This window comes from Copadichromis virginalis, linkage group LG5, assembly GCF_057382275.1.
Source record: "Copadichromis virginalis isolate Kocher_CV1m ecotype Utaka linkage group LG5, C_Virginalis_male_GT1.1, whole genome shotgun sequence".
NCBI classification, from domain to species: domain Eukaryota; kingdom Metazoa; phylum Chordata; class Actinopteri; order Cichliformes; family Cichlidae; genus Copadichromis; species Copadichromis virginalis.
Genome location: NC_140622.1, coordinates 26673709 through 26688268, shown reverse-complemented (window position 1 = coordinate 26688268; position 14560 = coordinate 26673709). Strand labels below are relative to the sequence as shown.

At 38.2% G+C, this 14560-nt stretch overlaps 1 protein-coding gene across 1 annotated transcript in view; it reads right to left on the bottom strand.

The window, feature by feature from the left end:
• Window positions 1–14560, bottom strand: part of kcnb1 (potassium voltage-gated channel, Shab-related subfamily, member 1) — a 37310-nt gene that overhangs the window by 18927 nt on the left and 3823 nt on the right. The window lies entirely within an intron of this gene.

Sequence of the window (14560 nt, the reverse complement as noted above, 5' to 3'; positions counted from 1 at the left end):
AACAGTGTAACGTGAACTACAAAGCATTTAAAACATTCACAGGGAATTAAAAGATTAATCAGTGGGTATGAGTGTAGACTGATGATTTTACAGGACAGTTAAGGGTAATTAATGCAATGTGTGGTGAAGCTTCACCTGTTCCTTCTGTCTATGAAATGCATAAAAATAACACCTTAAGAACTTCTCTCATCAAAAACAAAAACAAAACAAAGAGGCAAGGTTATTACATCGTTCAGAGATATTTCGCTGCTATATTGTCTAATAGAATGCAGTTCACACAGTGTGCCATTCTACAATGATTTATTTATTACCAAATCAGAGAACATCATGAAGTACTCCGCACACATCAGAACAGAAGGAAAAGTTAAAAGCGATAGATAGATGTAGGCAGCAAAAGACCCACACATAACTCCCTTACAGAAATGCACACAACAACACACACACACACACACACACACACACACACACACACACACACACACACACACACACACACACACACACACACATTGTCAATCAACAATGATGCTTGAATAGAAGGCAGCTGCATGTTTCACAGAAATGACAGTTACCGTGGTGATAGTGACAGTGAACTCTTAAACATTTCAGCGCTGGTAGTGAAAGAGTGAAATAAAGAAGCTCAAAAACACAGACACAAAGGCAAGTTATGCATGACCTAGCCTGCAAGATGTGGATGCCATGTATTCTATTCGCAGAGCGAGAGCAATATAAAGCAAGATCGCTCTTAATCCTACACTCAAACACGCTTACTGCAGATATTCAACTTGCTAACAGCATAACGGTCCTTATTTCACAGTTTGAGAGCACCAAAATCAGCGGCCATTCAGTCTGAGTGCTGTTAATCCCATTGAGTGTTACCCTCAAATTAACATGCAAATCCTTAAAGTTTTTGGTAATTGGACAGCTATGAGCACTTGATTTTGCTTTTAAAAAAATCTCTTTTGATTTATCCCAACAACTCAGTGTCAGACCGTGACGAAACCACGTGTCATTTCCAGTAAAATAATGTATCATTCCACCAGGATGAGCACAATATCAAATGTTTTGGTTTAGTGACAAAAAAGTACTGGCAGAGCACAAAACTCTAATTTAACAGTGCATGGGCTATAATCCACAACAATAGCTTTTTTTTTTTTTTTGCTGTACAAGCTTTACAGGACACTACTGTTAGCTGTTGTCTAAAATGCTTTTATTTTAGTGTTCCTACTCTAAAATCTGCACGCCCTCACCCATTTATCTGGATTTCAGTTAGCTCAGTGGAGTTGAGGACAGCATCAGACAGACTAATCTAATTTAACAGTAGCAGTAAAACAATACAGTAATGGTAAAAAATGAAATAAATAGCCTACTGTTTTGTTTTTTAACCTAATAAAACAGAAGTCAGCTCCATTCATTAACCTCCAAACAAGACACTTTGCAATATGTAAATCTTTACAGTATACATACACACTGTACCCAACCTAGGGTTTCTATTAGCATAATTCAGCTGACAATTATTATATTGTTATTGCATTAAAAAATATGTTTATAAAAGGGACACCAATAATAATGTCTTCCATAATTTCATATTAAATTATAATAGTTTAATAGCTTTTATGCATCCTTTTACAGTAGATCTATTATAGAACATTAAACCAAATTTCCTCAGCAAATCTTAATCAAACTACTTTATTGGAACAGAGAATAAACATTAGTCTGTGGAATCAATCAACAGGGCAAAATAGTAAACAAAAAAAATCCTAAAACATTTTGTAGCCGTATCTAATCATTTATTCACATGTGTAACTGGTTACCTGCTAAATTAACATCAAACCACTCACCCTGTTCTAACAAACTAGCTCAGGTGGAAAAAAAATCACACTCTTTAGTACATATTAGGATATAATAAAAAAAAAAGGTCCTTAGCCAGACTTGAAATTAGGTAAATACACTTCTCAGATGAAGAAGAACATGACACATTAGACTGTGCCCTTATTTATGTAATAAAAACGAATTAAGCCAAAATGCAGAAGCAGTGTGTTAAAAACTAAGTGTACCCCATCAGCAGCTTGCAGATACACCTTCAGTAGAAGTAACTTGAAGTAATCATTCTGTATGACTTTATCAGTCTCAAAGTTTTGGAGGAATTGTGGCCCACTCTTCTTTACAAGGTTGCTTCAGTTCATTAGGCATTGCAGAGATCCCACCACAGCATTTCAATTTAGTTGAGACCTGGACTTTGACTGAACCACTACAACATGACTAATTCTTTTTTTATTTAGCCATTCTATTGTAGATCTACTGCTTGGGATCATCGTCCTGTTGCATGACCCAGTGCCAGAAAACCTTGGACAGATAGCCTCACATATGCCTTTAAAATACTTTGGTACACAGAAAACTCTGTGGTTGACTTAATGGTTGCAACGTGACAGGTCCTGTGGCTAGAAACAATCCCAAAGGGTGGCTGTAATTATCTAGTGGCTATAGCTCAAGAGGCAGAGCAGGTTATCTACTAGTCATTTAGTTTTATGGTTCAATCCCTGGGTACTCCAGTCTGCATGCCAGGTATCCTAAATTGCTCTCCGATGCATACTTTGGATTATGAATGTGTGTGAATGTTAGGTAGAAAGCACTTCAGCTTTGAATGTGTGAATCATGCAAGCTGTATAAAGAGTGGTATGAGTAGAAAAGCGCTATATAAGAAGCAGCAATTTACCACCCTCCACAGCTGTCCTTGATCATTGGTATGAGGTGTTTCTGTTGAGATTTCTTCGTGATCCACCAAATATGTTGCTGTGCAGCATGGCTAAACATCTCTAACCTGTTTTCCTAATTTGTGCTGCCATATTTTGTTCAGAGAGAGGAGACTTTCTTCCAACAACACTTTCAAATAAGCCATACTTGTCCAGTCTTGTACTTTCAGTCGTTTCCTGTGTCTCGTTCTCCCCAGCTGTGTTCACTTCCCCAACTGTCCTTCTGTATGTCCTCCCACTAGTTCTTTGAGTGTCTCTTCCTCTTGCTTTAGTGTTTTTATTTTTTAGCTCACACTGTATTTTCTGGTAGTTTATAGTTTTCAGTTTTCCCTTTTTTAACTTTATGTTTTGTCTTTTTTGGATTACCTGCCATCAGCCTAAAGAAACAGCTTGATATTCGCTGAACTCTGCTTTCCTTCGCGCTGGCATTTTGGGTCCTCACTTCTTACGCCTCGTTAGCCTAACTAGCCCAGCCTGTTGGGAGTCCAGCTGCCCAGCACCCGAGTGCTTCTTTTTGTTGGAACGGTGGTCTGAGGATGAGAGGCCTTCCAGCGGCGCACTCCCTGGTCCTTCCTCCAGGAGGAAGCAGGCATTCCTCGCCACAGTCCACAATGGCCCTCAGCCTGAGCCTGCATCCCTGGCCGCATCAGCTTCACTGCTGGCTTCAGCTCCTATATCTAGCTCTGTGGCTTGGCCTGCCCCCAAAACTGCTACATCTCCTCTGTTTAGCCTCATGGCCAGCCAATTCCCAGAATTGCTTTTTTTGAACTCTCCTTCTCCCTGTTGCTATTTCTTTTGTCCCAATCAAAATTTCATGGAGCCTTGCCTGCCTTTTGTGCCCTGCATTTTAGGTCCTCACTTGTCACATTTCTCCACATGACACTGAATGCTTCAGACCTGAAAATTGCCAAAACGTCTGTTTTTATAGATGTGCTCACACTTGTGGATGAACAATTAATGACTAACATATACTCTCTTAATTTAAAGTGTGCAGGGCTTCTGTGTTTTGATTTAAGTCTTTGTAAGATAATTAATGGCACAGGTTTTATTTACCATATTTTAAGATGTGCTAAGTACCATATCCTGATATGTTAAGCCTTAGCATTGGAAGTGAGTATGCTTTCATTTCAAAACGTGATAAGTTTTTTCATAGCACTACATAGCACTTTTTAAAATTGTACTTTTGATTTTGAACAAAGGCAACAGCCTGTTTACATTCACTGTGACTGGTTAATCCCTGTTTGGGGTAAGCAAACAGTCTAAAAGACATAGCCTGCGAAGAAGAAAAAAGCAGTACTGTAAACTGACTACTTGTGTTTTTTCTGCACAAAACGGTGTGTCTCTTCATTTGGATTTACATGTTGTAACCTGGAACCAGAACAAAGTTTAAGTGAAAGTGTTATTTTCGGTGAAAAGCCTCTTGCACTAATAGTCAAGTCTCCTTTCCATATTCCCTTGATAAATATGTCTCCTTTACCACAGTAGAGTGGCCTTCACTCTATTCAGTTGCCTTTCAAAATAACCTGCACAGTGAAGTGAAATCCACCAATGAAGAAAGCAGCAAAAGCCACCAGAATCAGATCAGCTTGTTCCTGTGAAACCTTTATAGTGATTCTGTTGATCTGAGCACATATATGTTATGTTGAGAATTGGATATGAAGTGCAGGGAGGTTGCATTCAAAGGTAATAGAGAAATAGCCTCACTGAAGGACCGTGAGCAGACTATAACGCCATGCTACTTTTTTCTGTATTGTGTGTAAGAAATGAAGAAGACAGGAAATGAACAAACAGTTCTATATTATCTGTAATAATAAATGTTTGTATAAATTACTGAATGCCATCATACAATGATATGCTGATATGCTGTATACATCAGCTTTTAAGCAAACACATAATACTGTTTACTGCATATTTTATTTAATGGATCAAAGCCTGTGAGTTAGTTCAGGGAAAACATGCCGAGTTGTTCTGATGCATAAGGCACATGACAAACTGTACCTGATGCAAGATGCTGTATATCTAATGCCCCCTTGCAATAACTAAATCTCACTGCCAATGCCCCACAACATCAACTCATCTGCTCTGCTGTGCTCCTGTAACAGTGATGCAAACACTTGCTACTCTTGCTGCTGCTCAATCTGTCTCCATCTGCAGGGTAAATCTAAATGACTCTAGAAAAGTTTATTACTGACACCTCTTAACCATCCCAGCCCGTTTTGTAGGCTTTTTGTAGGCTTGTGAGGACTGCTTAGGGTACATATTATCTGTATTAATGTGAAATAAATCTAATCCATTAGGGCTAGCTGACCAATTAATTAGCTCCTCATTCACTGGACAGTGAGCAGTGTAGAAAGATGACACACTCAGTTTCCACATTAAATACGTATGAGCATATGATATGCAAGTATGAATTTATTATTCACCAGTGATTCTCTTAGGATTTATTTCAGACTTATAGACATTGCTCAGATATTAGTAAATGGTAAGAGTAAAAGCAACTAAATGTATTTTATTTGAAGTTCAGGCATAAATCTCAGTGATGGCCTGCCTACGACCCCATGTTGGATGGTAAAAAAAAATGTACAGATGAATGACTGGTATGTTCAGGATTTGATAAGCTCAATTTGTTTTAGTCCTTCAGCTTCGTTTTGACGCTTTTTATTCTTCAAACCTCTAGGAAAAGGAGCCCTAGCAAAAAATAGGATTTCCCAGCACAACTTCAAGTATAACCTGGAAGTTACACACACGGTAACTTACACAACAGAGAAAACTACTACTGCCACACTAACTCTCCAGAGTTGCAAAATCTTTACATCTTGCATATTCTTCTTAAATTTCTCACCACTTTTCCGAAAAGGGAACATTGTTGCTCAGAGGTTTCAAATTTTCAATGTTGCTTAAGCAGCATGTCGTACACACTAATATCATGATTCAGCAGTTGTGCCAGTCCTTGATGGGCTCGCTCCTTCAGGGCTAGTACTTACTTGGAATAACTTACATAGGAGTTTCAATATTAATCACTACACATACTGTTACATCTACATGTGAGACAAAACTTTAGTGCACAGTACACTCTCTTTTTGACACCAACTGCAATAATGAAAGTACCAAATCAAAAATGTCTTTCAATTTACCATAAACCAGACTGTTTTTTGTTTTTTATAGATTAAAGAGTAGGGAACACATATTATAGTGTATATGTCTTCATGTTAAAGAGTGAAGCCAATCGTTGATGCTTTTCCTTCCTAGCTGTGCTAAATATTTTATGATTAATGCAACCACACACGTGTTTTCTCCAGAGCCGCTGTGTCCCAGAATGACTTTTTCTGGAAACTACATCTACGGAGGAACTGTTAGACGAGAGTTAATTGTTGACTAATTTTCCTGTGATTTTTTGCTTTGTTTTAAAGGATAAGCCCCATCCTTTCGAACCTAATCTAATGTAAAGGAAAAAATAATAATAAAATAAAATTCTCTCCATAAAAGTGATTATCAGAAGCTTTTCAAGTAATGTTATCCAGGTTTACCTTAATAGTTAAAGAACTGAGTCTTTACTGTCTATGTAAATACATATGTCTTTGTAGACATACCCCATTTTCAAACAGGACAAATGAATAGTAGAATATGTACGATCCACGCCAATATTATGCAGAATAATTAAAAAAGGCAAGGTTAAACCACCACATAATGCAGCCATCACTCACTTAAAAGTACATCATATTTATAGTTTAACATGGAAATTGCCAGAAATTATGCACTACTTAAAATTACTTGGAGTATATCCCTGAAGGTTCCTACTCCAGATAAAAGATCAGCTTTCTGAGATCTCCTTACCTTGATGTTTGAGCATGAGCATTGTAGCTGAAATTTTTGTATTCAAACTTGCCACTGTTTTTTTCTTCCCACTTTTGCCAAAGTGCTTGCTCAAGTGGGGTTATATAATTGTTGGGTCTCTGTCTTCTTTGTATTATTGTAGGGTCTTTACCTTACAATATAAAGCATGACTGTAAGAGGCAACTGTCGTTGTGAACTGGAGTTATACAAATAAAATAAAATTGACCTGAATAGAAAAAAGGGAGACACAGAGCACAGACATATACAGGTGGGCTAAAGAATAAACCAGAGATACTTCTGGGTTTCACACAGCATTTCAGCATTTAATAGGTGAAAGTTGTTTGCTTAACCCACTGAACACCAACCACATCAGGAGAGACAGGTGGTGTCTTTTCATAAATAGAGCAATTTTCATCTGTGGTGGGAAGGTTGTGAAGGTCTAACCCTAATTATACGTATTCAGTTAAGAGAAGTTTTGTTTATATTGTGAAGTGAAAGATTGCTGTCATCTGAGGCCCTACAGACACAATGCTATGACCACATGATTTCCATATCTGTAAAGAGGCAGATATTAAACGAATACATCGCCATATAGAGACAACCCAGAATTTGAAGTGTTCTTTCCCCAGGCTAAGAGAAGCACTTGATTTCTTTTTACCCTAAGTGAGAAATCTGCTTCTTTATTATTCTGTTTTCCTGACTCGATTTCTACATGTCACACAAATAATTTTCATAGTTTCAGTCTTCAGTTTTCCAGATCTCCTGATCTCTAATTTGTTTCCCCTTACAGCCATTGGCCCTGAGGCTTCATTCCTCTTTGGAAATGTGATGTCTTAATGTCTTTCCCTAGCTCATGTAACAGCTTAACTCCAAATTGAATGAAAGGCGCTTGCAGCTGACCACCTCCTCACACTCTACTATTCTACGAAAGTCATGATTTTTCTTCATCAGTAAAAATACACTTCTGACAAAACAAAACAAAAATCGACTTTTTCTAAGCATATCCTTGCACAACAATTAAAAATTTAGAATAAGGTCCACAACTGTTACTCTGATGACCATAGTTACATAATTTATATCACAGAAACAGACAGAACATGTCCACTGAAATTAGTAAACTGAGCAAACCAACAAACCACCTTCACTAAAACTTGTTATGCCCCGGTGTAAACCTGAGGAACTGAAATGACACCACCAGTTCAGATCTATCCACTACAAAATGCATGACATGACTTATGAAATACTCACAAACACAACTCTGCCAGACCCTCTGCACATTAACAGTGAATGAACATGAAATATGCAGCACATTGTTGAAACAGCTACTGCAGAAGTTAACTAATAATACTCATTGTTAACTAATAATACTGATCAATATATTACAATTTCAAAAATCTTTAGCACGGCTTTATCTTTCTTTTGTTTGTTGTGTGGTCAGCAATTAGATAACCTAATGTATCCGTAATGCACAAAATTAAAACAACCAATGCCATGATAATTATATAATGATTTCTACTGCACTTACCACTGACTATGTAAGGAAATTTGCAAAGAACATTCAGTCTCCAAACAGGACTGACCTTTCCTTCTATTCTTTTCATCAGCCCAAATAAGATGCAAAAAGATAGAATCCCACCATTTATATATATATATATATATATATATATACGCCCACAGGACACTTCTACGTGTAGCTAGTTCAGAGCTGGAATTCTTTTTGCCTTCAGAACAGTCTTCATTCTTCGTGGCACAGATTCAATGAGATGCTGAAAACATTTCTCAGATATTTCGGACTATGTTGACATGATAGCATCGCACAGTTGCTGCAGATCGCCGCACATCAATGGTGTCAGTTTGCACAATCTCCCACAGGCCCACTACTGGATTGAGATCTGGTGATTGTGGGGGACATTTGAGAATCATGAACCGACTGCCACATTCATGATCATTAACAATATTCAAGTAGGCTGGGGCATTTAAATAATGCTTAATCGGTACTAAGGTGTGCCAAGAAAACATCCCATACTACATTACACCATCAGCAGCCTGAACCACTGATACACGGCAGCTTTGGTCCCTGCTTTTTTTTTGTTTTAACCAAATTCTACCCAGGGGTGTCAAACTCATTTTACATCGTGGGTCGAATACAGCCCCGGACCGGTGAAACTGTCTGTGTAAAGAAGTGACGTATTCAACTGTTTTTGTACCTGACAAAGAAAAAGCTGCTGTGACAAAGAAAGAAATGTGGCAACAAAACTCTTTGGACGTAAACCAATTATGTGTAAAATTACAGAAACTCTTCTGGTAGCTCATTGGCCAGGCTGTCCACTTTTTTGTTGTTGTGTGTTGTGTTTACATCATTTTGTGGAATCTGTTTACCTGCTCTAGCTGTTTGGTGACTGTTGAAAGGGTTTTGTGAACACTTCGCTGAGATTCTGGCGTGTCTGTGGGTATGATGCATGTCTACATTTAAATAAAAGATCTGGGAGTACATCCTGTTAAACCAGATGTTTTCCCTCTCTTGCGTCCGGTACCGCGGGCATTGGGGTTCAAGAGGTTAATTGTTTATTGCTAAATTACTTTGTGTAGTATGAATGTTCATAAGGGAGGTTTTTATGAGTAGGAAAAGCTGTAAAACTTATGAAAATACAGTTAAAAGTCCAAAATGTATGCTTGTGCTTGTTTGTGGTGAGCAGATCAAACAAGTTAAGAATTATAAATGGCTTCAAGCGCAAACTCAGGCCTGTGAGACTCATTTAGACACTCAGGCACTGAGCCATGGCTCTGTGGTACATGCAGACGTTTCTGCACCTCTACCATTCAAAGACACTTTGCATATAGTTTACATAATATTCAACACTGAACTGTAAATCTAGCCTTTTTCAATAAAACAATTTTTATTCAGTGTTTTCATAAAAGCCGTATTTTTATGCATTAGCTACTACTAGGAAGAACACACATGAGGTTTAGGGCCTGAACAAGTTAGAAACCTTTTGTCCTCCATAATGGAAAATGGCTGAAAATATCCAGCTCCTAATTGTATAAATTCTGCATTCAGCGTTTCAGTCTCCAATATCACTGAAGTGCAGCCAGATGCTCCTCGTTTTACGTTTTCGCTAAAGTCCCACACCTGCCTGCATGGATTCTCAGCAAAAAGGCTGAAGACTGGGCTCCGACATATCGACGGGTCATTATTGATTGACATATGAAATTATCTCGTGGGCCGGATATAATTGTATCGCGGCCGGATGTGGCCTGCAGGCCAAATGTTTGAAACCCCTATTCTAACCCTGCAGCAGACATTGAGGCTTCTCAGACCAGGCAATGTTTTTCCAATCTTGTATTTTGTAACATCAGTGTTCTGTTCTTAGTTTACTTAAGTGGGACCAGGTTTGGCCTTCAGCTGCTATAACCCATCTACGCCAAGGTTCAACATACTGCACATTCAAAGATGTTCTTCTGCATACTGTGGATCTATAGGTGGGTACTTGAGTTACTGTTGCCTTCCTATCAGTTCAAAACAGCTTTGCCATTGTCCTCTGACATCTGAAATGAACAATCTTCTTCCCCATTCTGATGCTTGGTTTGAATTCAGCATGCTGTCTTCACCATGTTTGCATTAATAAGCAGCTAAACAGGTATAGCTAAAAAAAAGTAGCAAATGAGTGTAAGTTTCCTTAAAACCAATAAAATTATACCAGGATTCATATAAACTGGTTCATATAATTCATATAATCTTGTACTGCAGTTTCTTCCACATGGAGCTGTGATTACTTAGTTATGGCATGATGGTCTGTTGACAGCTATAATCATTAAAGATCATCCATTTACTGGATGAAAAAAAAAGCCCAAAACAAAAACAACGCCAAAAATATGTTTTTGTGAATTTTGTCAAAACAATTCACTTATGATTTAATTGGTTGCTTCAATTCCTGCCCTTCAGGCCTTTCGGTGTACCTTTACATGATCTGTTAGTTATTTTTACTGTCTCGGTTCTTCCATTCTACATATCTGACACATTCAATAATGAAATAGAGCAACACCATTAATTATAATAGTCTAAGGAACATTTTTCTCTAAATGTCAGCATTAACCTCCTGAAGCTTTCTGTCTGTCTCAATATAAATATATATATATATGTGTGAGTGTGTGATGTGTGTGTAGGTGTGTAAAAATGGGGGAGGGTGGAGCTTGAGTAAAAGGAAGTAAAATGTCAGTTTTCTTACATTTAAATAAATTTATTCTAAAATTCATAATGAACACTGGAGATACGGTTTTACTGCATTCTAAACATGAAACCATGCAAATACAGTCATATGTGAGCATGAGTGTGTATTTGCTTGTGTAGGAAATAGTGATGACAAAATCGATGATAGGTGAGCGTGGTTAATCAATTCCTGTAGTTAGTAAGTCCATATTTTAAGCACTGTGGTTGAGGTTTTCAGTTTATTTCAACTTTAACCTTTAGAGGCTGCAGTAGACTTTGAATGGCTGCCTTTGACTTTGACTTGAGGGCAAGTTAGAAGGGACACTCAGAAGATGTTGACGAGGAGACAGTGTGACAGGCAGAGAGCGACTGCCGTGAAAGCAATCTCTGGGGCGCTCAAGCTCCTAGCACACATGATCCCAGCCTAAATCTCTGCACCGAACAGACCAAGATAAGATGGACAAATAACCCAAGAAAAGGATGTTACTCCTCAAGTACAGTTAGTAACTTTAGTGCTGCATGGTTACTCAACAGCTTTCTGTCAGTGAAGCGTGTGATTCTCATTTACTTCTCTCTTTCTACAGCTGCTTCATCAACACATACAGTGCCAATCAAAGGTTTGGAGGTACTCGCCCATTACTTCTCACTAGGACTGTACCACGCGTGCTCTGATGTTAACAATCCGCTAGCAGCAACTTCAAAGTAGACACCAAAGCACTCTCTCCTCAAAGTTGGATAAAAACAAATTTGACAAAGGGCTTTAAAATATTCATCAGTGCCCTGTGCAACTGTTATGAGGCATTTAGAGAATAGGAAAATGCCTCACAGTCTGTGTATGAATGTGTTTTGTTTTTGTTTTTGTCTTTTGCAAAGTAACGACACAGTTTAAAGGATAAACGTATAATTGCTGTTGAGATGGCGATCTTTCTAAGATATTAATGAACATCATAGAAGGAAATATTCACAAAGGTACTGTTAAGTCTAATTGTTGAATGTTGTCATTGTGCTTCTTAAATTTGTAAACTCTTCCATCTATAGGATCAAGACATTCCTTTGTCTCTGACCACCTCTCCAGCCACTTTGTGCTGGGGAGGTGCTTGTGTTGTATTGTGTATTGTAACAGTTGTCAATAAATAGCTGCCAGCGAGCTGCTCTTTGAAGGACTTTGGGCTGGAGACAGGTTAGGAGCGTGAGCTTCAAGAGCTGGTTCTTGACCAAAGACTTCCCTCGCTAGCGGGTTGAAGATCTTCTGTTATGTCTTGTTTTCTTCATGATGAATAAGTCTCTAAACTAGCAGGGCTTGTGGAAACACAGACCCAACATTTATACCTCCTTTACTCAAGTGCCTTTAATCAAAATGTCCATTTATATGTGTAACATTAACATTGCATTAGCAGTTGATTCAATAAATATACTGTGTGAGCAACTACAGTCAAATTTCTACGCAAACTCACTGGAGATTAATAAGCAGACTGTCAGGAAACTGAAAAGAAGATCCTGACACTCATACTTATTCAATACATTCTGATTTAAAACTGTCTTTAGTCATTTTAGTTTACCCTTTTTTTAGAAATAGAGAAGGATGGACAATGCTCCAAATTTGTGAGATTTCTACATATGTATACAATCATAGGCAAGTACAGATATTGTACAGCCTTCGTTGGTCTTCTATGAAATATTTAGTGCAGGCTCTGGATGATCCAGCCCATGATTGATGACAGGCATTCTAGTCTTGTTTTTTTATGGCTTCTTATACATCATCTAACCAGCTGTGACTGTCCAGATGTCAGAAACAGTGACCGATTCTAGTCTGGGTGCTTGTATTGGATTCTGCTGCAGACTGATTTATGAGTAGGAATATCGCCAAGCCACATTTATTTGTCATGTTAACTGTGACATGAGAGTAGCATTATTGGAATTTGTTGCCTGCCATCTGATGCACAATACCCACTGACGGAGCAGGAACTGGTAATTCCACATTTATTAATGCATGGAGGACAAAGATGACAGCAATACTCACGTTTGGCTTTGGTTTCTTCTGTAAATTGTCTGAAGGCGAGCCCATATTAATAGCAGATTTTAAATAAAACCTTCAAAATAAAATCTATTTAAGATTTTATTATTTAGTAATGGTTTCAGAGGAAGTGGGACACAATTGGTTTTGAGCAATGAACAAAAGAAAATGCTTACAAATTTTACTCTGAATATAAACTTATATACTATGGGATTCAAACTATAACTTGAAACATTTATATAAGTATTGTGATTTTTAAGAATATTGTCAAAGTCCTAATCTGTAAACAGATATTTGTGATATTATGAATAGCAGAAACCAGCAGGATCTAACATGATGTTACATAAATGCTACTGCAGGTGAAAAAGGCTTTTCTTGGTGTTAGGCACTGCTTTGCCAGCGGTCAGACACAATCTCATTTTATGGTGACTGGAATCTGATCTGGGATCTGAGTGCGAGACAGACAATGCTTTGTCAACTTTCCATTGACAAAGAATGTAAACAGAGAGAGGGAAGCTTCAAATTGGGCCTAGAGTCTCCTGGAGAATAATTAATGTGACATTTCCCTGACATTTAGTCAGAAGTATATACCAGAGGAGCCTCAAGAAGGAAGGAAGGGAGGAGAGATATGAGCCAATGCAGAGAAAAGAAAGCCAGGAAGGATGGCAGGGCAGAGAAAACACAGGCAGCAACACTGAGATTTTGTTTTTAAACATTTTTCCCCTGAACATCTAAAAATTGTAGCTTCTTGTTTTGTTTTGTACAAACATTAAAACAGGAACTAAACAGAAGTGCAATTACACAGAAACACAAACAGGCCCACTCCTGTTCAATACCCACTCCTTCGGCAACTTTTGTTGCCTGGTAACCATTTGTTTTGTGCTAATCGCTACCATTCACCATCTTTTTATGGGCTGCTGCACATTTTTGGTCCAGGATAGGAGAGCACAGCTGATCAGTCTGTGGTTCAAGTTGGATTGCTCAACAAGCCCACAGTTAAATAAATAAATAAAAGAACTAAGACAATACATGAACCCCTTGAATGGTTTTGGTAGCTTGGTCTGTGGTTTAATGTGGTCCTTTTTTAACTAATTAGGAATTAATAAACTCTGCTGCTTGCTATGTCAAGTTTGCTCCTTTTTCTGTCTATCCCTACCCTCCACTATCAAGATATAATGATGCCAAGCCAGGAGGTGATGTGAATTAGCAGCTCAGTTAAATTCTTTTAACATGAATAATAGATATATATAGACATTGAGAGCTAGAGATTCGCCGAAACCACTTTGCATAAGCAATTTTCTGTGTTATTATTCAAAGTGAATCGCTGTACCCATCTTCGTCGAGCACTTCACAACAGTTTGTCGCTGATATTTTGATAAATTGCAGGTATCGGGGCGTGATAACGGAGACAAGAACTTATGGTCGACTCCGAGTGGTCATCTCCTTTTTGTAGGCTACAGCACTTTCTTAGCGCTAACCCAATAAGCATCGATTTTACATCTCTTTGATTCCTGTGAAGAAGACATTTCACTGACAGACTCACAGCACTCATCTCACTCTGTTTGTGGATTAGAGCTGACAGTTCTAACAAATCCTCGCTGCAAAGCATCAGCCGGCACAAATTGCTAATAGTTTCATTTCCATTTCCCATGCAATAATAGCTGCAAGACAAACAAGGCACGCTGCTCCCCTTAAAACTGAGCTGGAAAGAAACAGCCCCCCTCTTTGATCCTTCCAATCCAACTGAGAAGA